Below are 25,732 nucleotides of genomic sequence, written 5' to 3'. Positions count from 1 at the left end.
CCTCCTCTCAGTTTCAAAGAACAAATTTGACCTCAGGTCTTCGCTCATTTACCAACTTCAGATTCCCTATTGCCGTACAAATACTGGAGGAAGGGCCTTTTCTATTGATGCCCCCAGGGTCTGGAATGCTATTGCCAATAAACTGCAACTTGAATCACTACCTATGATATCTTCACTCAAAACTGCTCTAGAGGAGATGTACACCCCTAGCTGCCACTGCTATTTAGTGGCCTAAAATAAAATGTTTCGCTCCGGATGATCGCTGCAAAGTATGACCTGTGGTTTGATTTAGTGTGCTGATCTTAAAGGTGCACCAAAAATTGTTGATACTCCGACTGATGCTCCTGCTGTTGTGGAGTGGCTCATGCAGCCAGCTATGGCTGCAGGGTTTGGAAGTACATGTTGTTTGTCGTTTATTGTGAAAATTCAGTCACAGTTCCTATGATCATCGCTTTTATGGCTTTGTTTTGGTAATTTCGAAAAGTTTTTTGGTTTGACCTTGTTTGTTTGTTGTAGTACGGAATTAGACTGATGGCCTTAATCTAAGTTGTCTTGTGGTTGTTGTTGTTTGACTTGCATCCCACTGGGATTTTTGCACACAGCGTTGGTGTACGGTGCTTTTTCTGCAATGTTTTGCCGTCTTTTCTTGGATTTTCTGTTTGCACATAGTCACATAGTCACTTTATGATGTTTTCTTGATCATGTTTTTTTGTTTGTCGTGGTTGCACCCGATTCAAGAGCCGAATGGCTCACAGGGCTATACCTAATAAATTAACTTGAACTTTATGTTATTATTAATATCTATTTTTCTTCTTCCCTTTCAGATGACATTGAAAAAATGGACAGGAAATTGACCAGAGACGAACGAGTTTGATTGTCATTCGTATGCAAAAAAAGGCAGCTGTGATTGCTCATTCGTGCATCGTGCATCAATGTAAACAGAAGTCAGTTTTAAAAATTTTTAAACAAACAACATAATGCTTTGTTACCTGTTAAAATAAAAATGATGACACTATGTGGCATGACTTTTGCTCTACCCTCTATAGGTGACATTATGAAGGGCCAATTGTGATGTGCTTTGCAGAAAGGCCATTGCCTGAAACGTCGCTTTTTTATATCTAACCACACATTATATATTTATTACACATTATTATCGGAATCAGAATAGATATTTAGACTGGAGGAATCCGATGAGTTATAAAGCTCTTTCGTATAGGTATCCAGTTGGGGCAGGTAAGAATGTTACAACAACAAACAATATCAACACATGATAGGAGTGCAAAATACAGGTTGGCCCAAAAGTTTCATTCATCGTGCCACTGAAATTGCAACGTTTGAATCATTTAGTCTAAAAGTTAAAACATTTTTTGTTATTATTATTAATACCATAACAAAACAATCCTCTGTGATTTGATTAAATAAATCAATAAGATCTGTGTGTCCTAACTTGTGGGCCACCCTCTATCGGCGACGATATGAAAGGGCAAACAACTGTGATGTGCTCTGCAGACGGACCATTGCCTGAAACGTCACCTATCATTATCCAATACCCACCCCAGTGTACTCCCAGCGTTGTGGTTGGTTTAGCGGCCCCACCGCCGCCTGCGCGGCTCCCGTCAGCTCCGGCACGGCGACCCGCGCCATGCCTCGGGCTTCATCCGGGGAGGGGGTCCCGGGCACAGCCCCGCGGGATCCCTGGGGGGTGTCGCCATCTGCAAGAAGGAGAAGAAGCAAGGCGATCACATTTTGTACTTCTGGGTCTACATTTCCCATTATAGATAAAACATGGCCCCAGCCAGCACCCGTGGTGCCAGAAAGATTTTGCTCCACATTGAAGTATGAAGCTCAAATTCGAGAATAATGTGATGTGCCTGTCACGTTGTCTGATAGGTGTTTTAAGCTCCCCGTGTTACTCATGATGGGCAACAGCAGTGGCTCCAAAGTGGCCCTTCTGTTGGTGGCTGCCACCCTAACGAGAGGTCACGAGGTCGCGTGGTCGCACACTCACCTTGGGGTGCAGGCAGCACAGACACGCTGATGTTCTCGCGTGCTGTGGCTGGCACCAGGGAGGGTTCAGGCCGGCCATGGGGAAGGCAGCTGGGTTGCATGTAGGGCCTCTCGTCGGCCGCCACCAGCACCTCGTTGGACGAGGTGGGGGCCAAGACCGTGAGGTCTTTACCGGACGAGGTGCCCTCTGCTCCAGCTGACAAAGTCATGGTTGGGCCCTGCCACAGCAACACAGTTAACACATCCACAATTAATCCTCCCCTCCGGGCTGGCATCCCAACACACGTGGGAATGAATTATCTCCAAAATGTATCAAATGTAGTCCATGAACCGATAAGTGATCTGCATTAAATGTCTCAGAAATATATATATACGATTGATTTTTGGAGGAACCCCAAACTGACAAAATATTCAAAGAAGAGGCCATTGACTAAAGTAGAACGCGTTCAGTTCGTTGTTATACTGGTAGGAACGAAGTGAACCAGCCTACAATAGATTATATCGTCCGTCCGTCCGTCCGATGTCCGATTAGGTGTAGCAACATTGCCCCCTACTGAAAACACTTGGCAGGACCCTACAAAAACCTTTAGACTCAGTGACGCTTTCCTGGCTAAACAAGTGTAACATTCCCTTAGAATTCCCTGAGATAGCTTTTAATTAAAACATTTAAATAAAAAATTAACTCACAGCGGCCTAAAGCCTACAGCTAGGCCTAAAGCCTAGAACTAGGCCTCAAACTCTCCCTTAGTATCGTCCGATTAGGTGTAGCAACATCGCCCCCTACTGCTAACACTTGACAGGACCCTACAAAACCTTTACACTCAGTGAGGCTTTCCTGGCTAAATAAGTGTAATAATACATTATGTTTATATTCTTTGGTTATTCGTTCCTACCAGCCAACCCCGCAGGGACCTGTTGTATGCAAAAAAGGTAGCTGTAATTTAAAAAAGGTGCTAAATGCATTTCAAAATGGTAATGGATATCAGTTTTAACATTTGTTAAAATTAAACTCAATGACCCTTTGTGATTTGTTAAGATAAATACAATAACTTTGCGTGTCCTGACTTTTGGGCCACCCTCTATAGGCCACGTTATGAAAGGGTCTAACAACTGTTGACATGCTCTGCACAAGGGCCATTGCCCGATACGGCGCCAATCATGGTCATATAATAACAATTTCCCCCACTCGTGCATTCCCAGCGTTGTGATTGGCTGAGTGGCGCCAGCGGGCCCCGCCCCGCCCGCCACCCGGGGCTCCTCCCCCTCACCTGAGGCTCCGCCCTCAGACGCGGCCCCGCCGCCGCCTGCGCGGCTCCCGTCAGCTCCGGCACGGCGACCCGCGCCGTGCCTCGGGCTTCATCCGGGGAGGGGGTCCCGGGCACAGCCCCGCGGGATCCCTCGCGGGGGTCGTCAACTGCAAGAAGGAGGAGAAGCACAGCGATCACATTTTACACTGCGGACAAACACACGGCTCTACATTTCCCACTGTAGACAGACATGGGCCTGTCGATCGCTTCTGAAGAACTAAATAGCCCAGTGGGCTTCACCTGGTTTAATAAAAAAGAGTGGAGCTCATTTCGTTTTCGGGATTAGCTTAATTCTCTCATACTTTTAACTTGTTGTTATTGGTGTAATTTTCTGAACCCGTTTAAAAGCTTCATAGCTCATCGGATTTATCCACGATTTTTTGTGAGTGAAGGTTGGTAACTCATGGGGGGTCCGTTGCCCCCCCCCCCCCCCCCCCGTGAGTGGCGGTTGGTCGCTCACGGGGGCTCCACGACCCCGTGAGTGACGGGGGTCAACTCGACCGCTTGAACCCCGACACGAATCACGGCCTACAACGACCACTTGGCCCAACCCCAAACCTCCACACGCAGAGCGATCTTTAGAAGTTGCTGCTGGTTGCTGGCCGCTCGACGTTTCGGGCCTTTTAAGTGACTATTTATCGCGAGATTGGTTATTTAAAGCGACCAATCACGCAATTAAACCGTACGGGTGGTGGTGCTGCTGCTGCGTCGGCAGTGGTGAACAGGTTGGACCAGAACACAACCACTCAGCACGATCCGTGTCGATAGCGACACTGCGGCCTCCATAGGTGCAGGTGGACGTGGGTCATGGCCCGACTTCAACAGCCCCATCTAATGTATCTGTTTCCCTTCCCAGCAGTGCTGTTGACGTGGTGTCGATTTATTTTCACGTCGTCTTCTGACCAAATATGGACGAATAAATACTTTAACGATCGTTTTACCTCAAAGGGACATTTGTGAATGTGTGTCTGTTCGAAATGTTTAACATACTTACCGACATGCAACAAACTTGAAATTTGGCATGTGGGTAACTTCCAGACAGTACGCAATGGAAAACATATGAAAATAGACTTTTGTATTTGGGGGGGGGGGGGGGGGGCACAATAATGGATACATTTTGCACGGCCAGTGAGCGGTGATGTCACGCAGTGTGCCTAGTGACGTCACGCAGTGTGCATACTGACGTCACGCACCCCCCCCCCCACCCTCCGTGTATTAATCGAAGATAATAATCCAAGTCCCGGGCGAAGCCGGGTAGTAAAGCTAGTACAATATTAATTCTAGATCTAGTACAATATAATTAAAGTCACGTAGGTATACATTTTAATAAATTAAATCACGACGTTTCGGACGCAACACAAGTGTCCGTCATCAGGTGGGACAACCACAGCAAGAAACAATTGCTGAAGTCCGTGACTTTACCGAAAGAACCAAAGAGTATGGATCCCTGCAGTCACGAAAATTTCAAATGTAGAATATAATTAAACATTGAGCTTAATCTACTATGCTGCCTGTCTCGTATGTGTCGTGCGTGTGCGCGTGTGCAGGGGAGAAATTTACATTTTTGGGGTAAAAATGTTGATAATTTCCCTTTAAAAGTCCGACGCTCACCTTGGGGAAGCTGTCGTGGCATAATCGGTCGATGGGATTCTCAGGTTGTTGAAAGTGTCGCCGCTGTTCACGTTCAAGAGAGCAGGGACGACGCAGAATCACACAAACACGTCTGGTCTTCTCACCGTGCTGGAGTTCTGTGACCGTTACCGGCCTCACGTGACCGTCGTGTCCCTTGACAACGACCACGATCATCAACATGGCGACATTCAAACTCGGCACGTGGTCCCTCGTCATCGTTACAACGTTGGAGACGCGAAAGGCACGTGGGGGGCACGGGGAGGGGAGGGGCTCGTGGGGAGCACGTGGGGGGGGGCTCGTGCCATCTCCCCCCCCCCGCCCCCCCGTGAGTGACGGTTGGTCACTCACGGGGGGTCCACTACCCCGTGAGTGACGGTGGTCAACGCGACCGCTTCACCCCGACACGAATCACGGCCTAAAACGACCACTTGGCAGAACAAAACCACACGCACGCAGAGGGATCTTGAGCAGTGCTCTGAGTTGTTGGCCGCTCGGCGTTTTGGGCCTCTCCACTCAGCAGCTGCGACCCAAATCGACGTGGATCGGGGGCTCAGGGGATGCGTTGCGAGGGTGGAACGAGAGGCCTCGAGAGTGAAGAAGAAGCGAGGGGGAGAGCGAGGCGAGCTTGGGGTGAGACTCTGAGCGGCAGAAGGGGAAGAAGACGTGGAGTGGGGAACACGCGCAGGGTGAGGACATCATCATCATCCACATGATCATCATCCACATAATCTTCGCCCACATCATCATCCACATCATCTTCATCCATATCATAATCTACATCATCAACTTCATCCACATCATCATCACCATCCACATGATCATCTGCATCATCTACATCATCATCCACATCATAATTATCCACATCATCCACATCATCATGGTCCACATCATCAACATAATTTTGCACATCTTCATGTTCTTGGTTCTTTCGGTAATGTCACGTAGATTTAAAAAAATAAGAAAAAAATCAATAAATAAAAATGTATATTAAACATTTCATAATAAAATTATACATTGAAAATAATAATAGCAAAAAATCCCCAATAAAATTAAAAATAGTAAAATATAAAATGAATGGAAAATAATAAAAGCAAAAAACCCACGACGTTTCCATCGCATCACAAGTGGTCTTCATCGCCTCATCGCTTGATGAAGACGGCTTGTTTTGCGATCGAAACGTCGTGGGTTTTTAACTTTTATTATTTTCAATTGATTTACATTTTTTTACTACAGTTTATTTTACTCTTTTTTTTCATTTTTATTGTGAGAGAGCGCCGACGGTTTAGGGGTAGGCCCTCATACAGCAGTTGATTCATCCACGCGTGGCCGGCGTGACGAGGTTTGGTCATACAGCCACACCCTCACGGTGCGTGAGAGGCGTTCATCTAGCAGTGGATTGAACAAGCCGCGTAGATGTCAATGTATGGGGTGCGTAATGTAGGTGTCCCTGTGTGCATCTGTGTGTGTGCGTTCGGTGTTTGATTTACGTTTCTCTCACAGCTGATGTTGCAACAATCTTCCTGCTGAATATTTGACCATCTGTTCATACAGGATTCGGATTATCCCCATAGTGCGGTGTTGTCTGTACGATACCCGTTGAATCAAAGTAGAGTACAAAATATATGGCTGCTATAAATATCCACACGATGATAAGCTACTTGGTTGAGCTATCATTTGTGATGGCCAAAGTCGCTTCCGATAAAAGAGCTCCGCAGCTCAGTGCGCCTTACCTGGCGGAATACAAATAGTTGACTAAGTTGAGTGCGATGACGCAGCAGCTGCAGGCGCAGCCCTGCAATTGCTTGCTCGCTCCACTGTTGACGGACCGGCCTCCACCTACAGCGAGCTCTCGAGAGTCTCTCCTCTAGAGGGATATCTCTGTCCGGCTCTCCCACCACGGCCAGAGCGACTCGAAGAGGCGGGGGTGCCCACACTTTACCCCACCGCGCCTTGGCGCGCTGCTGGGTGGGCAGAGGCGGCCGGGGGCGGGAGGGAGAGTGAATACACGTGGCCCCATCGTCTCAACTGCCAGCGAGTACCTCTGATTATTATTCTTATTACTATTCTCACCGTGGTCAATAGTAGCTCTGTATCTTATAATGCTGCTCTCTGTTGTGTGTAACGGGCAAGGTTTGCAGAAGTGTGTAACTCTGTGCAGTGTGCTCAAATGTGCATTCACGTGTTCATTGGAGAAACTTCGCCCCTTGTTAATGTGTCAGTGTTTATGTCTCCTGGAAGTGATATGTTGGATGTCATAGACGGTCCCTTTTATTTTAAACCAATGTTTACTTCAACGGCTTCAATATAATTTAATGATTATCATGATGATGATCAAAATATAAACGTTTTCATACCCTTTCCGGCAATAACACTGGAGGTGTTAAGATGCGCAAACACCAAATAGACACCCCGACTGCAGGGCATCGAGTCTGCATTGACCACACGTCGCGCTTGTGGTCAAGCATCCAAAGCGACGTGCTCTGATGATGCACGCCTTGTCCCTGATACGACAATGGCCTCTAGCAGAGACGTCCTCCTTCATGTCCTTGACCCACCCACCAGTTGTCAGGCCAGAGAACAACGAGACGAGGAGGCGAACGGCAGCACAGAGGCAATGCAAACACCAATCCGTGAATGTGCGGCTAATGCAGACACGACGCCTCGCAATCGGTGAGTCCATTTGGTGTTTAGGCGTCTTGATACCTCCAGCGTTATTGCCGGAAAGGGTAAACGCCTCTCTTCTGCCTACATCGCCATGTCGATACCGGCAACACAACTGGTCCCGTGGATGTGTAGCTCGTGATGTATATAGTGTATGCGGAGAGACAGATATGAAAGAGACTACGCCACTTGATCTGTTTCTATTCGATAACCTCCTACCACTGTGAGGCAGGCGAGGCGTTCACTTGTGTGGGGTGCCACGGTGGCGAAATGTTAACTTCCTCGCCTGGTATACAGGAGGTCGTGTGTTCGGTTCCGATGCTGACGCCTGCTGTTGTATATTTGGAGCTTACGATGTCTCTCTCCCCGTGATCGCGTGGATTTGTCTCCAGGTCCTCCGCGTTTTCCCTCTACATTTAACAAACACGCGTCTCTTTATTTGTGTCTGCCATAAATGTCTCCGTGATGAGCCACTTCGTTGAGCTATCATTTGTTATAGCCAGGTCGCTGCTGAAAAAAAAGATCTACATAGCTCAGTGGGGCCTTACCTGGTAAAACATATATAATTATTTTAGTTTAGAATCTCAACCAGCACTGCTTCGTATTGAGCTGCATGCGACTGCACCGGCAGTGGTCTGTCTACAGACACAGGACTCACGAGCTGGCCTTGCAGTCACGTCAGCTCATTTTCCCTCGAGCAAGAGACGACGGTGGTTGACTGTACGGTCCACAGCTTGAGTTGCACTGTGGCTGCTCTTTAATGTACCTCTCTCTCTGCGAGTCTCGTATGGGTCTCTACGAGTCTCCATGTATCACAACGTGTGTGTGGGTTTACTCTACGGTCCACAGCTTGAGTTGCATGACCACTGCTGCTGCGTGTTGTGTCTCGTCTCTAATGTTCCATTCGTTAAGACGTGAGCATCGTTCCGTTGATGTTCTGGTGCGGTTCATGGTGACAGCGGTGTATTTGCAGAGGATTGTCCATGCCAGGAGGTGTGCGGTGGTTGATGCTTGGGTCTCGATCGAGGCGTTCATTCCGGACGTCTGCGCTGTTCCACCGTTAGCCGGCGATCTTACAGATCTGTGCGAGAGCCACAGCCCCGATCGATCTGAGGTTCATCCACGTACTCGATAGCAGCGATTTCTCAACCCGTTTCGTTCCAACGGGAGACTTTCGAGCTCGCTCGATCTTCACGGCGCACCGAACCAAAGAGTCGGTCCTGCTAATTAGCACAACTTTGCGGCGGCACACTGCTCGAGATGCCACGAGGAGGTTGGGGCAGCTCAGAGGTCCTAGCGCCGAGCTGGCGCCACTGACACCCTGGGTTGGAGTGAGGGCTGCAGCCACTGCCTGTGATTGAACCGGGTTCTCGAGTTTAACGAGTGGATGGCTTTGGCCCAGCTAACAATGACTGTACCCATGAAATATTAGAATCAGGATTTTTACTTTATTTGGATGAATTTCACCGAAACATGCGATAAATGCCAATGTCACAGCAGTGCGTTTAAAGGGAGGGAATGGGAGAGGAGGCCATGGGGATTACGAGGGCACATCGGCAGCATAGAGCTGTGGATGAAGAAGAGAGCTGTGGATGAAGAGGAGAGAGTTGTGTGTGAAGGAGGGAGCTGTGTGTGACGGTGAAGGTGGAAACAATTGACTGGAACCCTTCCCTGTCTCCGCGTGTTGGCGAGGGGAGCGTTGGCTACACCGTGCAGAAGTCTCCGATGTTGCTCCCCTGTAATGGGGGATTAGCCGTCAACATTCGTGTGTCCCCCTCTTGAAAGCCTTTTTGGGAACGTGTATTTCTCGTTTTATTCCATGCAAGGGAGTTGTGAGATCATATTCGTCTACGTCAGGGATCGGGCAAACCTGCGGCTCTGGAGCCGCATGCGGCTCTTTAAGCGATCGCTTCGTGCCGTTATTTATTAAGGACCCACTCTCTTGTATTAACGTGGCATGGCGGCTCTTGAAATTTAGATAGATGTTTTTTACTATAATTTACCAAATTAGAAAAAAATAACGGCCCGTCCATGCGGAAAGCGGCGTCCTGTCGCGTGTTAAAATAAATTGCCCGTGAATTCAGAATTGGTTCCACGGCTCGTGACGGCCAGACAGGAGCGTGCTGCCACGCCTGGGAATGACCATCAAGGAGGATTGAGCAACAGGAACCTTGCGATGCGACTGTGTCAGCCACCACCACGACGACAGACTCTGCGGGATGCGTGTGTACTTTTTATTCTAAACAGAATATGTACAAAACACAGACGAGAGAACACGCTATTTTTGGAAGCGCCGTCTTTAAAAATGAACTATACACCCCATTTCTGGTGCTGAGCACACGCAGCCTTCGTGTAACAAAGCCCATCATCGTTACCATCGTCGTCATCATCATAATCGATTTAAAAAACCAACCCCCCATCCCACCCAAGCTCCTATAGCTAAACGATACCGCGCCCTCTAAACGTTTTGCATCGACGCTATAAAACCCACCTCCCCACCCCGTGCGTTTCGTAATTTTTGAAGGCGAGAGCGATCGTGGTGTATAAAAAGAGGCGCTTGGAGAACGTGAGAGACGCACGCACGGACGGACAACACGAGACGGCACGAGAGCAGCGACGGGCTACGGCGACGGTCACAGCGCTGAGATGACGGACGACGATGCCGCCACGAACACACGTGTACAGAGCCACACTGCCACACGCGCCCGTGCGCATACACGGCCACGCGTGGCCACGTGTGGAGGGGGGCGGGGCGGAGGTGGTGGAGGGGCGATACCGAGAGCCTAAACCTCCGTGGTCATCACCTCGATAGTCATCTCATTGAAGGCCACCTCTGATCATCTGTGGTCACCTCCACGGTCATCATTTTGATAGCCATCTTGTTGATCATGTCTATGATCATCTCCATTATCTTCACGGTCATCTCGAGGGCCATCTCCATGATCTCCATGGTCATTTTCATGATCGCGATTGTCAAATCCATGAATATCCCGATGGTAATTTCCATGATCATCTCGATGATCATCTCCATTATCATATCTATGATCATCTCCATTATCATGTCGATGATCATCTCAATTATGATTATCTCCATTATCATATCTCCATTATCATCTCCATGGTCATTTCCATTTTCATATCGATCATCTCGATGGTCATCTCGATGGGCATCTCCATGGTCATTTTCATGATCATCTCGATGGTCATCTCCATGGTCATCTCCATGATCATCTTGATGGTCATCTCCATGATCATTTCCATGATCATATCGATGGCCATCTCCATGATCATCTCCATGATCATCTCCATGATCATCTCGATGGTGATCTCGATCGTCATCTTCATGGTCATCTTGATGGTCATATCCATGATCATCTCCATGGTCATCTCGATGGTCATCTCCATGATCATCTACATAATCATCTCGATGGTCATCTCGATAGTCATCTCCATGGTCATCTCGATGATCATCTCGATGGTCATCTCCATGATCATCTCCATGGTCATTTCCATGATTATCTCTATGGTCATCTTGATGGGAATCTCATTGGTCATCTTGATGGTCATCTCCATAATAATCTCCATAATCATCTCGATAGTCATCTCCATTATCATCTCCATGATCAGCTCGATGGTCATCTCGATGGTCATCTCGATAGTCATCCATGATCATATCGATGGTCATCTCGATAGTCATCTCCATGATCATCTCGATGGTCATCTCCATGATCATCTCGATGGTCATCTCGAAGGTCATTTCCATTGTCATTTCTATGATCATCTCAATGGTCATCTCCATGGTCATCTCGATGGTCATCTCCATGATCATCTCCATAATCAGCTCGATGGTCATCTCGATGGTCATCTCCATAATCATCTCGATGTTCATCTCCATGATCATCTTGAAGGTCATCTTCAAGATCATCTCCATGATCTTCTCGATGGTCATCTCGATGGTCATCTTCATGATCATATCGATGGTCATCTCGATGGTCATCTCCATGCTCATCTCCATGAACATCTCGATGGTCATCTCCATGATCATCTCTATGATCAGCTCGATGGTCATCTCGATGGTCATCTCCATGCTCATCTCCATGAACATCTCGATGGTTATCTCCATGATCATCTCTATGATCATATCGATGGTCATCTCGATGGTCATCTCCATGCTCATCTCCATGAACATCTCGATGGTCATCTCCATGATCATCTCTATGATCAGCTCGATGGTCATCTCGATGGTCATCTCCATGCTCATCTTCATGAACATCTCGATGGTCGTCTCCATGATCATCTCTATGATCAGCTCGATGGTCATCTCGATGGTCATCTCGATAGTCATCTCCATGATCATCTCGATGGTCATCTCCAAGATCATCTCGATGGTCATTTCCATTGTCATCTCTATGATCATCTCGATGGTCATCTCCATGGTCATCTCGATGGTCATCTCCATGGTCATCTCCATAATCATCTCGATGGTCATCTCGATGGTCATCTCCATAATCATCTCGATGGTCACCTCGATAGTCATCTCCATGCTCATCTCCATGAATATCTCGATGGTTATCTCCATGATCATCTCCATGATCATATCGATGGTCATCTCGATGGTCATCTCTATGCTCATCTCCATGAACATCTCTATGATCATCTGCATGATCATCTCCATGATCATATCGATGGCCATCTCCATGATCATCTCCATGATCATCTCCATGATCATCTCGATGGTGATCTCGATCGTCATCTCCATGGTCATCTTGATGGTCATATCCATGATCATCTCCATGGTCATCTCGATGGTCATCTCCATGATCATCTACATAATCATCTCGATGGTCATCTCGATAGTCATCTCCATGGTCATCTCGATGATCATCTCGATGGTCATCTCCATGGTCATCTCCATGGTCATTTCCATGATTATCTCTATGGTCATCTTGATGGGAATCTCATTGGTCATCTTGATGGTCATCTCCATAATAATCTCCATAATCATCTCGATAGTCATCTCCATTATCATCTCCATGATCAGCTCGATGGTCATCTCGATGGTCATCTCGATAGTCATCCATGATCATATCGATGGTCATCTCGATAGTCATCTCCATGATCATCTCGATGGTCATCTCCATGATCATCTCGATGGTCATCTCGAAGGTCATTTCCATTGTCATCTCGATGATCATCTCGATGGTCATCTCCATGGTCATCTCGATGGTCATCTCCATGATCATCTCCATAATCAGCTCGATGGTCATCTCGATGGTCATCTCCATAATGATCTCGATGTTCATCTCCATGATCATCTTGAAGGTCATCTTCAAGATCATCTCCATGATCTTCTCGATGGTCATCTCGATGGTCATCTTCATGATCATATCGATGGTCATCTCGATGGTCATCTCCATGCTCATCTCCATGAACATCTCGATGGTCATCTCCATGATCATCTCTATGATCAGCTCGATGGTCATCTCGATGGTCATCTCCATGCTCATCTCCATGAACATCTCGATGGTTATCTCCATGATCATCTCTATGATCATATCGATGGTCATCTCGATGGTCATCTCCATGCTCATCTCCATGAACATCTCGATGGTCATCTCCATGTTCATCTCTATGATCAGCTCGATGGTCATCTCGATGGTCATCTCCATGCTCATCTTCATGAACATCTCGATGGTCGTCTCCATGATCATCTCTATGATCAGCTCGATGGTCATCTCGATGGTCATCTCCATGCTCATCTTCATGAACATCTCGATGGTCGTCTCCATGATCATCTCTATGATCAGCTCGATGGTCATCTCGATGGTCATCTCGATAGTCATCTCCATGATCATCTCGATGGTCATCTCCAAGATCATCTCGATGGTCATTTCCATTGTCATCTCTATGATCATCTCGATGGTCATCTCCATGGTCATCTCGATGGTCATCTCCATGGTCATCTCCATAATCATCTCGATTGTCATCTCGATGGTCATCTCCATAATCATCTCGATGGTCACCTCGATAGTCATCTCCATGCTCATCTCCATGAATATCTCGATGGTTATCTCCATGATCATCTCCATGATCATATTGATGGTCATCTCGATGGTCATCTCTATGCTCATCTCCATGAACATCTCTATGATCATCTGCATGATCATCTCCATGATCATATCGATGGCCATCTCCATGATCATCTCCATGATCATCTCCATGATCATCTCGATGGTGATCTCGATCGTCATCTCCATGGTCATCTTGATGGTCATATCCATGATCATCTCCATGGTCATCTCGATGGTCATCTCCATGATCATCTACATAATCATCTCGATGGTCATCTCGATAGTCATCTCCATGGTCATCTCGATGATCATCTCGATGGTCATCTCCATGGTCATCTCCATGGTCATTTCCATGATTATCTCTATGGTCATCTTGATGGGAATCTCATTGGTCATCTTGATGGTCATCTCCATAATAATCTCCATAATCATCTCGATAGTCATCTCCATTATCATCTCCATGATCAGCTCGATGGTCATCTCGATGGTCATCTCGATAGTCATCCATGATCATATCGATGGTCATCTCGATAGTCATCTCCATGATCATCTCGATGGTCATCTCCATGATCATCTCGATGGTCATCTCGAAGGTCATTTCCATTGTCATCTCGATGATCATCTCGATGGTCATCTCCATGGTCATCTCGATGGTCATCTCCATGATCATCTTGAAGGTCATCTTCAAGATCATCTCCATGAACATCTCGATGGTCATCTCCATGATCATCTCTATGATCAGCTCGATGGTCATCTCGATGGTCATCTCCATGCTCATCTCCATGAACATCTCGATGGTTATCTCCATGATCATCTCTATGATCATATCGATGGTCATCTCGATGGTCATCTCCATGCTCATCTCCATGAACATCTCGATGGTCATCTCCATGATCATCTCTATGATCAGCTCGATGGTCATCTCGATGGTCATCTCCATGTTCATCTTCATGAACATCTCGATGGTCGTCTCCATGATCATCTCTATGATCAGCTCGATGGTCATCTCGATGGTCATCTCGATAGTCATCTCCATGATCATCTCGATGGTCATCTCCAAGATCATCTCGATGGTCATTTCCATTGTCATCTCTATGATCATCTCGATGGTCATCTCCATGGTCATCTCGATGGTCATCTCCATGGTCATCTCCATAATCATCTCGATGGTCATCTCGATGGTCATCTCCATAATCATCTCGATGGTCACCTCGATAGTCATCTCCATGCTCATCTCCATGAATATCTCGATGGTTATCTCCATGATCATCTCCATGATCATATCGATGGTCATCTCGATGGTCATCTCTATGCTCATCTCCATGAACATCTCTATGATCATCTGCATGATCATCTCCATGATCATCTCGATAGTGATCTCGATCGTCATCTCCATGGTCATCTCCACGATGATATTGATGATCATCTCCATGGTCATCTCGATGGTCATATCCATGATCATCTCCATGGTCATCTCGATGGTCATTTTCATGATCATCTACATAATCATCTCGATGGTCATCTCCATGGTCATCTCCATGGTCATTTCCATGATTATCTCTATGGTCATCTTGATGGGCATATCATTGGTCATCTTGATGGTCATCTCCATAATAATCTCTATAATCATCTCGATGGTCATCTCCATGATCATCTCCATGATCAGCTCGATGGCCATCTCGATGGTCATCTCGATAGTCATCTCCAATATCATTTCGATGGTCATCTCGATAGTCATCTCCATGATCATCTCGATGGTGATCTCCATGATCATCTCAATGATGATCTCCATGATCTCAGAATGGAATCGTAGTCACGTGCGTCTTCAAAATTAGCAGCCGGTGTACATCCCTTATGTTTTTTCTTCCAATAACTGAAAAATAAAGAGATTGTTTAAATAATAATCATCATCATCAAAGTTACGCCTTGTCCAATATCCAGTAGCATCCGAGCGTAATTGTGTTAAAGAGTACAAGCTTTTAAATACACGGTGCGCAGTCGAGTTGACCCCGACACTGAAGCAAAGTTGTGAAGAACATGCACGAGTTTTGTGAACTTTAACCACAACCACCCCACCCCACCTATCCCCCCCTCCCCATGTCCCGTCAAACGAACACAAAAAACTGCGTCAAAATACCCCCGAACAGACGGACGGTGAAAAGTCCCGCGTGTTAAGATATGTTTGTGCGCCATCGCTAAGAAAATATTGCAGGTGAGTGTACAAGTGAGAGTGTAGGTGAGTGTACATGTGAGTGAGCGTGGAGGTGAGTGTACAGGTGAGAGTGCAGTTCAGTGTACAGGTGAGCGTGCAGGTGAATGTCACATGTACACTCACCTGTACACTCGCCTGCACTCTCGCCTGGACACTCACCTGCACGCTCATGCACATATACACTCGCCTCCTCGCTCACTCACATGTACACTTACCTGCACGCTCACTCACATGTATACTCACCTGCATGCTCGCCTGTACTCTCACCTGCACGTTAACTGTGCAGGTGAGTGTACATGTGAGTGAGCGTGGAGGCGAGTCTACAGGCGAGAGTGCAGTTGAGTGTCCATGTGAGAATGCAGGTGAGTGTACAGGCGTGAGTGCAGGTGAATGTACAGGCGTGAGTGCAGGTGCATGTACATGTAAGCGTGCAGGCGAGTCAACGCACAGGTGAGTATACAGGTGAGTGTGCGTGCAGCTGAGTACAGGTGAGAGTGCGGGCGAGTATACAGGTGGCAGGGCAGGATGACCACGGGCTTAGAGGACTTCTCCAGGCAGAGGGGGCACAGCAGCTGGCGCGCTGCAGCAGCCACCCACAGGCGGACAGCCTCGTCGCTGCAGCTGTCACGTGCCCGGCCTCCCTCTCCTCCTCCGCCCCATGCCACGTGGAGACAGAGAAAGAGAGGGAGGGGCATTCACACCACGAGGTCACGTGGGCAAGGGAACAACAAATCCCCCCCCCCTACACCAACTCCCAACATGGACTCGTCCATCGCTGGTCCCACCTCCCCCACGGAAAATCATCGAAGTCAACGTACAGTAGGACAGTCCACACAAGCGGCATCAACAACAACAGCAGCAGCCGTCACCATTCGCCACTAAGTGGCGGTGACGTCCCCGCGGCGTTGGTGCCAGGCTAGGTGCACTCTTAGGCCACGCGAAGTGTCGAAGGCTCGCTGACAGGAGGTCACGGGACAGAACCTTGCAGGTGCCATGGGGTTGACCGACTCGAGATGGCTGCAGACGCCACCAGCTGTGCCAACTCGCCGCGTTTTAGCCGCCCGCCTCTCCGCTCGTTGTTGTGAGCGTCCCTCACGAGCCTCCTCCTCCTCCACAGAGGCCGATCTTGACACCGCCGGAACCGCTCATCGGCAAGTCCACTCAGCTCCACATCCTCCAACCAGGTACCTTTGTAGACCCGCAGTGATGCCCCATGCCGTGTTGGCAGTCCACTGCTGGATGAAGGCTTCGGGTCGCCACGGTGGCTAGGAGATGTTAACTACCTCGCCCGGTGTGCAGGAGGTCGTGGGTTCGACCCCGACGCCTGCTGCTGCTGTAGATTTGGAGTCTGCGGTGTCTCTCTCCACGTGGTCGCGTGGATTTCTCTCCCAGTGCTGCGGTGTTCCCATCCACATTTAGAATCGACGTGTTGAGAATATGTGGCTGCTCTAAATGTCCACACGAGAAGCCACTTTGTTGAGCTATCATCTGTGGCTAGGTCGCTTCTTATAAAAGCGCTTTGTAGCTCAGTGGGACTTACGTGGTTGAAATAAAATAACAGTAAAAATAACAGCACCACCACTCCACGTACACAGAACATCTGCCGTGATCCTGACTGCAGTGCTCATCTCGATATGGTCGATGAAAGTGAATTACGTGACGGCCGCTACGTTAAAAGGTTTCGTTACCTTTGGGTGGCATCAGTTGCTGCTCTGGCCCATCGGGAAATACAACAATGCCTTGATGGAGGCTCCATTGAAGATGCGTGCGACCCTCTCGACTGGCCTTCTGACCCGAATGTTCGGTCCAACTCGAGCTGAATATCGAGTGGAACTGGGTGACCCTGGGGCTATTTGCTAAAACGCAACAATTTCGATTTAAAGCATTTGTGACTGCAGGGATTCATATTATTGGTTCTTTCGGTAAAGTCACGTAGAAGGAAAATAATAAAGTAATAATTCTAGATTTGAAGCTTTCGTGACTGCAAGGAATCATATTCTTAGGTTTTTTCGGTTTTTTCGGTACCGAAAAAACCTAAGAATAATAAAGTAATAAAAATAAAACAATTAAATTCTCACGACGTTTCGATTGCAACACAAGCAATCATCATCAGGTGTGAAAACCTCAATTTTCTTGCTGTGTGTTTCACACCTGATGATGATTGCTTGTGTTGCAATCGAAACGTCGTGAGAATTGTATTGTTTGTTTTTATTATTTTATTATTTCCCTTCTACGTGACTTTACCGAAATAACCAAGAATATGAATCCCTGCAGTCACGAAAGCTTTAAATCGAAAAAGACCCCAACATTCGTCAATGATGACCGATTCCATTCATAAAGTGCGCTCTTGCCGCCGTGTGCGCTGAGTAGTTCTCAGTATTAAACACTCGTTGACTGCTCTATACAGGGTGGGATAGAGATCTCTACTTAACCCTGCAGGGTCACCCCTCTAATAGTGAAGGCGTTCACACTTGAGCTGCGGTTGCCCTGAGCCAGTAGTTGCATCATTAACTGTGCGAAATCCTTTTCAAACCATTACTATAAAAATGCAGAATTTTCCATTAAGTTACTTTTCTTGGATTTAGCAGAATTCCACAGTAGCTCTCTCAATAGCTGTAGCGTTTGAGTAACGATCTTTTAAATGTTTGCGTTGTTAAATCGTATGACTCGTAAAACGATAATTAAATGACCACTTAGTGTAGGACGATCATTGAATGTTTGAACTATAAAATTCTGCAATGTTAATTTAATGCTGAGGGTGTTGACAAGGAAAGTAGTGGATGTGTGGGGTTTAAATTGTCAACTCGTGCCCGCACTGCATCGTGTGGCGGGTTTCTGACAGCTGCAGCATCACCACGACGCTCTCATTGCCGCTTGGTGAATATCCGTGGCGGGTTCCCTTTCGTTTTTTATTCATTGAATGAGACGTCACCCTCCCTGCACCTGGCCACCCACTTGTGTGTTTGTGTGCCTTCAGGTGTCACAGCAGAGCAATTGCAGAGGGATGCTGCGATTATACTGGCGTGGGCTCAGCATAGATGGCGGCCCTCTGTCAATCCACAGCGGAGGTAAGAGCCCCCCACTCTGTGTCAGTAAATGGGGGGGGGTGTTTGGTCATACTTCACCACGCTGGTCAGTATGAGTTGGTGTGAAGGTGAGGCAGCCCAAAGATCTGTTCAGATGTCACTCAGCACTGACGTTAGCCGTGGCCGGGAATCGAACTTAGCTGGCAGTGGTCAGTGTGCGCTAACGGCCGGGCCACCGCTTCACGGGTGAACGGGTTGATTAGATGAGACGATGACGTTGCGTTTCATATCAGTGGCGACTCCTCCACGTGGCTGGGCGATTGAGAAACCGCACCCACAGCAGTTGTCCCAGTGTACCGGCACCCCCCCAGTGCTGGAGTCAACATTCTCTGGGCCCCGTTTTTCTTCACACGCCGCCCTGGATTTGGGCCCAGCAAGAAACGCATCGCCACCGAACGCATTACGGTCAAATGTTGTAAGCGGCAGGTATATCTAACTTTATATTTGACGACCTCATCTTCCAAGACGTCCTGACCAGTGTGGAGGAGTAGTACCAATTACCCTCACAGGGGCTCTCTGCAGCTCCCTCTCGTGGAGGCCCCATTTGCCGGCAGTGGCGTGAACAACCGCAGGGGCTGTACCTTTACCTTTTATCCACTTTTTATATTCAACATTTAATTAGGTCACCAACGCGGTTTTGACCTCTTACCCACAAACATTTCTGACAAGTACAGCAAATGCACGTGTACACAAGTGTACTCCTGTGCTAGTTGCACGCCACTTCTGCCTTTTGTGTTTAGTTTGTTGTCGTTCCCCCATACCTCAGATTAGCACTGTTGGCTGTGTACGGTGCTAAAGAAGTTAAACATAAACACACACACACAAACACGTGCACACAGACATACAAAGACAAAGATCCCCCATATAGACAATCAGGCTGTTGGGGCAAGTGCTGTTAGCGAGCACACGCACATATATACACACATAAATACACACATAAACACATACACACACACATAACCAGACACATACACACACATCCACACCCATACACACACATACACCCACACACAAAGACACATACACACACACACTGCGATGGCAAAGTAAGAAATGGGAACGAGACCAGTTTTGTCACGACAAGTATATATTGATGTCAAGTGCAAATACAAAACGAGGTAGACAAAATCTCTGGAAAACATTAATCTCGCTTTCCCTTCCCACACTTTGAGCTGCTTTTGTACAAACGATAAAAACCCCGAGGAGACCGAAGTGTCACCGATCTACATTCACGATTTCAGAAACTACTGTTTCTGGAGGTATCATGGACGATGGAAATAAAGTGCTTGGCGAAGTTCATCATTTATCCGTATATTTCACGTGGTAACGGCTTGGCGCTACGGTTAGCGTGTCCATTGAAATGTGCACGCCCCGTACGTAAAAAAAGAGTAACAGATATGTAGTTTAAAAAATGCCGACGTATTCACAGTTCAATAAATAAATAAATACTTTGCAACAGCGGTGACTTTTTAAATCCCCGAGAGAACACGAAATAAAAGCCCCGCATTTTAAATGAACAGAGACAAGAACCGTACGGGAATACCTTGCACGACCTCACTGAGACCGCACTCCGGCCTCGCGTTGCGGAGGATGCAACCTCTGTCTTCATTTGTTATGGGACAGTTCATTTTGTGGTCACCATCACAATAACGTTCCTGGTGCCAACTCGCTTGACGATTGGCCAGGGAATAAACAGCAACCCCAAGACATAATGGGTTGGTGCCGCCTGCATGGATCTCGGCTCCTGTTTCCCAGAATGGGTGGCGTGATTTTAAGCACTTTCGTGCTGGGTTTTTCAAGTCTTCTTGGATTAAAACTTGATTTGAAGCTTTCATGACTTCAGGAATTACTCTTTGGTTATAGTAGTAGGTTTTTACCCTTTAAACTGGTACAAAACTGACACCTTTATACAAGGCATCATGTTTGCAATAACCACAACACAAGCAGTCAAAATGCAAACAAAAAGAAACAACTCTGATAATGATGTGCACTGTCCTTGAAGTTGATTGGTCCACACCCGAGACAGCTTTTCTAAGAGCCTAGTCTCCATTGGTGTTGGACCAGAAGACGCCAAAAGGCGTACAACTCAAAAACAGCGCACTATCAGAGTATTGAGAGCTCGGGGTAAGCATTTACACTATGAGACCTCCTTTACGAGTGGCAAAATATAGTAGTAGGATTTTACCCTTTAAACTGGTACAAAACTGATACCTTTATACAAGGCATCATGTTTGCAATAACCATAACACAAGCAGTCAAAATGCAAACAAAAAGAAACAACTCTGATAATGATATGCACTGTCCTTGAAGTTGATTGGTCCACACCCGAGACAGCTTTTCTTAGAGCCTAGTCTCCATTGGTGTTGGACCAGAAGACGCCAAAAGGCGTACAACTCAAAAACAGCGCACTATCAGAGTATTGAGAGCTCGGGGTAAGCATTTACACTATGAGACCTCCTTTACCAGTGGCAAAATATAGTAGTAGGTTTTTACCCTTTAAACTGGTACAAAACTGACACCTTTATATAAGGCATCATGTTTGCAATAACCACAACACAAGCAGTCAAAATGCAAACAAAAAGAAACAACTCTGATAATGATGTGCACTGTCCTTGAAGTTGATTGGTCCACACCCGAGACAGCTTTTCTTAGAGCCTAGTCTCCATTGGTGTTGGACCAGAAGACGCCAAAAGGCGTACAACTCAAACACAGCGCACTATCAGAGTATTGAGAGCTCGGGGTAAGCATTTACACTATGAGACCTCCTTTACCAGTGGCAAAATATAGTAGTAGGTTTTTACCCTTTAAACTGGTACAAAACTGACACCTTTATATAAGGCATCATGTTTGCAATAACCACAACACAAGCAGTCAAAATGCAAACAAAAAGAAACCACTCTGATAATGATATGCACTGTCCTTGAAGTTGATTGGTCCACACCCGAGACAGCTTTTCTTAGAGCCTCGTCTCCATTGGTGTTGGACCAGAAGACGCCAAAAGGCGTACAATTCAAAAACAGCGCACTATCAGAGTATTGAGTGCTCGGGGTAAGCATTTACACTATGACACCTCCTTTGCCACTGGTAAAGGAGGTCTCATAGTGTAAATACTCTTTGGTTCTTTTGGTAAAGTCACGTAGAAAATACATAAATTAAATAATAGAATACGATGTTTCGATTGCAACACAAGCATTCGTCATCAGGTAGAAAACTAACCGAGTGAACTTCAAAATATTTTCTTTCTTCGTGGATTGTGAGGTCAGAGTTGCTTTAAATGTTTTCTATCTCGTCGGACGGCGGTCAGCATTGGACGGGCGTGCCATGAGGCCCTGAGCTAGTGATTGCAGCTCTTTATTGTGTTGAGAATGTGGTCGTGGAGTGAGAATGTCGAGTCCAAGGTGATTCCAATGATGTTCAAGTGATTTCAGAGGCTGGTGGTGGAGCCGGCGATGAGTACATTTTGGGGGGCGAGCGACGCCATGGTGAGCCTCTGCCTGGTGCCTTCGTAAAATGTCTCTCAAAATTAGTTTGATCTTGAGAGGAAGCAAGAGGTTAGACACGTGATCATGGATTTTAACCAGCGACTTCTCTTGGTGGGGCGAGTGCCAGTTGTTACACCGGTGGTGGCTGCTGTGCGACCAGAGTGGCGGTGGCTGTGGTGGGACTGGTGGCGGTGGCTGCTCTTGGACTGGCTGCTGTTGGACTGGCTGCTGTTGGACTGGCTGCTGTGGGACACGCGGTGGCAGCAGCTGCTGTGGTGCTGACGGCAGCTTCTATGAGACCGGCGGCGGTGGTGGTGGTGGCTGCTGCAGGACTGGCGGTGGTTGCTGGTGGAATGGCAGCGGCTGCTGTGAGATCGGGGTGGTGGTGGTGGCTGCTCTGGGACTAGCGGCAACGGCTGTTGCGTTTCTGGTGTTCCCGGTAGCTGCTGCTGCTGTTCCTGCTGTCGCACTTGCAGTGGCTCCGGCAGTTGTTCCCGTTGGGGCGGTCCAACATCTTGGGTTTCTGGAGATAAAGAAGATGATGGCGCTAAAGTCCAAACCGCTCGACATTGGGAGAATGAAACAAAACCGGTCTAAAGTATAAACAAGAAGATCGTTGTACTTCACCATTCCCTTAACATAAAATGATGCGCTGTCAGGGTGTACATTCTCCCTGGGCATTTCCACGCACACTGGGCGACGTTTCAAATCCATCCTTTACCTTGCACGCCGGTGAGGAGAGCTGCTGTCCGGAGACTGGGTCCGGGGTCTACCTTCGCCGAGTGGCACCGTTTGAGGCACGACCGGGACGTCGCCTTGACGTGCTCCAGCGGGCAGTAGCTGTCCGCTGGCGGCGCGTTCAATTCTGGGGACCTGCATGCACGCACCAACGCGTCGCAAACCGTTAACACCTGCCTTTAAAGGAGACACTGCTGCTCGCATAAGGCAATATCTTTCCAGTGAGCTGGTCTGGGGGACGGTTGTAAGTGCAGGTTAAAGTGAAGGGGAGAGAAGGTGACTTACCGAATATAGAAGAGCATGTAGGCCTGCTCGTTCATAACTGCCTTGGTGTCGACGTGCCGCACGATGGAGTCGTTCATGCAGCACCATTGTCCATCGCTGATCTGCGCACAGTCAAAGCACAGCTACACTTGGTTACAATGTTTACACAACTGCACCCAGATTCCTCCGTACATGTAATAACAACACACAATACACACTCTAGACAACAAGTTCGTAAAGAGCATCACCCCATCGTCAGAGCTGCAGAGCGTGTTACGGTTGCTGTGATGGTGCTGAAGTTACGAAACGATCTGCCTGAACATATTTCTGCATGGATGACCTTGGACCAATTTCATCAGAATCAGAATCTTTATTTGTACTGAAAGAATTCGATGGTCTACGAAGCTCTTTTAAACAGATGTCCAGTAGGGGCGGGTCAGAAAGTTACAACAACACTACAATACAACACCGATTGGAGTATATCAAGACGCAAGAACAGACGCAAGACTTTTAATTATTCTTCTCTATCGGACATTGGTAAGATTATGGGCTCATTGCAGATGTGCGATGTTTTTGTTTGATGGTAACAAATGGAATTACCTTATTGTAGCAATAATAATGACCCCTGTTGGAGTCAGCTCCCTTGTGCACCAGCACCGAGTACAGGGAGTAGATCACGGGCTCGCCCTGAGACGTTGAGGTGAAGCGTTGCATGTCCAGGTGCTCCGGGTAGGTGATGTTCTACAGGCAGCGCACAGGAGGGGGAGGCAGCGCGGCAGAGACGAACGTTAGGAGAGGAAACGGCAGGGGTGGTGGGGTGGGCAGCAGAGATAGGCACCATCTCAGTTACACGTCAAAGTGATGACGTGATGTCTCGCTCATTTGAGCGTTGAAGACGGTGCTCATCTCCTGTTTATAGCCCTGAGCAAGTGGTGGAAATTCTACAGTCACATGACGGGGGGCGAGTCTATCTGTCGGACCTATTCCAACATGGAGGGGCATTTTCTCCAGCATTGACCTGACAAAGGGCTGTCAAATAATTTAATTAGAACGATGTGGGGGAGCAGAATCGTTACCCGGTTGATCTTGACGCCGTAGAGGTTGTACCGCTTGATGGAGACGGTGAGGACGTTGGGCAGGCGGTGGAGAGCCATCGTCTTCGTCGCTTCCCCTTTGCAGCAGCACCTGCACGACAACAACAACGCCAGCCATCGCACGTGTTCCCAAACTTTTAAACAATAAGTCTACTCACTTTTTGTTGTTCGTTATTTTTTATTCATTTCTTAAAATAAAAAAATGTTACTTTTATTATATATTGTAAGTTATTTTCAATGTATTTATATAATATTTTTATTAATATATTTTATTATAATTTGATTTAATCTGCAGACTTTTGAAGCTACAAATGATTCCAGGGTGTCAACACACGATGCCCACTCACATTCCGCAGGTGTATTCGTCCAACGTCTCCTTGTTAAAAAACTCCTCAAACGCCTCTACAAGATCTGATGAGTTCTGTTGGCCGACAGAGTGAAACGCAAATGAGGACTCTAAGAAGCATTCCATGAACATCTGCAGAATGTTATTGTGACGGCAACTCTGAAAACCCGCATCTTGTATGAAATCGTACGACAAAATAAAGAGATCACGTACGCTACCGGCAGTGTGTTTGGATGTTAAGTGGCTGATTCATGTATGCGTGTGTGTGGTGGATGTTGGCACAGCAGGGAGCACAGGTGGTGCATCGGCCAGTCATCTCGGTCAACCCATGGCACTTGGGTCTGTCCCGTGACCTGCCAGCGGGCGTTCGACACTTCATGTGGCCTTAAAGTGCACTCAGGTTGGCACAAGCACCGTGGTGACATCACCGCCACTTAGTGGAGAATGGGGGTTGTTCACGTATGTGATGTATGCACGTTTAACTTATTTCGCACCGTACATAGATCTATAACTGTTAAGCGATGGCTTCGTCATTGCTTACATTAATATGGAGTGCAATGTCCAGGCACGTGTCAAAGGTGTCGGAGTGGTTGCAGCACTGCATGCACTCCACTGCAATACACAAGCACACACGCATTAGGAAGGGACGTCACATGTTACTTAGTAAAACTAAATGCACGCTCCCCACTGACATTGGTAATTGGTAGTTTTCACCAACTGGTAAAAGGTTATTCTATGTAGCACGTGCGTGAGAGTGCAACCGCTGCGACGCGAGCGCGTCTACACTGTGATGGTGCGCTTGCTGCTCGCGGTTAACAAGTTTCTAGAGGAG

General features: G+C 47.4%; 1 long non-coding RNA gene across 1 annotated transcript; it reads left to right on the top strand.

Annotated features, from left to right (window-relative positions):
- Positions 1 to 16,644: 16,644 nt before the first annotated feature.
- LOC144726196 (uncharacterized) lies at positions 16,645 to 25,117 on the top strand. Its single transcript, XR_013587245.1, has 3 exons — positions 16,645 to 17,074; positions 18,868 to 18,958; positions 22,619 to 25,117. It is a non-coding gene; the product is annotated as an uncharacterized LOC144726196 (long non-coding RNA).
- Positions 25,118 to 25,732: the final 615 nt, after the last annotated feature.

Source organism: Lampetra planeri, chromosome 23 (assembly GCF_965212315.1).
Source record: "Lampetra planeri chromosome 23, kcLamPlan1.2.h2, whole genome shotgun sequence".
Classification (NCBI taxonomy): domain Eukaryota; kingdom Metazoa; phylum Chordata; class Hyperoartia; order Petromyzontiformes; family Petromyzontidae; genus Lampetra; species Lampetra planeri.
This window is presented reverse-complemented; position numbering and strand designations above follow the sequence as displayed.